At 53.6% G+C, this 211-nt stretch overlaps 1 protein-coding gene across 1 annotated transcript in view; it reads left to right on the top strand.

Annotated features, from left to right (window-relative positions):
• shank2a (SH3 and multiple ankyrin repeat domains 2a) overlaps positions 1-211 on the top strand; it is a 43931-nt gene that overhangs the window by 6525 nt on the left and 37195 nt on the right. The window lies entirely within an intron of this gene.

Here is a 211-nt window from a genome sequence, read left to right as displayed (position 1 = left end):
GTTTGTGTGTGTGTGTGTGTCTGTGTCTGTGTCTGTGTCTGTGTGTCTGTCTGTGTGTCTGTGTCTGTGTGTCTGTGTCTGTGTGTCTGTGTCTGTGTGCACGTGCGTGTCTGTGTGTGCGTGCGTGTGCGTGTGTGTGTCTGTGTCTGTGTGTGCGTCTGTGTGTCTGTGTGTCTGTGTCTGTGTGTGTGTGTGTGTGTGTGTGCGTGCG

Source organism: Sinocyclocheilus grahami, unplaced genomic scaffold (genome assembly GCF_001515645.1).
Source record: "Sinocyclocheilus grahami isolate Dianchi unplaced genomic scaffold, SAMN03320097.WGS_v1.1 scaffold271.1, whole genome shotgun sequence".
Classification (NCBI taxonomy): Eukaryota; Metazoa; Chordata; class Actinopteri; order Cypriniformes; family Cyprinidae; genus Sinocyclocheilus; species Sinocyclocheilus grahami.
The sequence above is the reverse complement of the archived record's forward strand: the minus strand, read 5'-3'. Positions and strand labels throughout refer to the sequence as shown.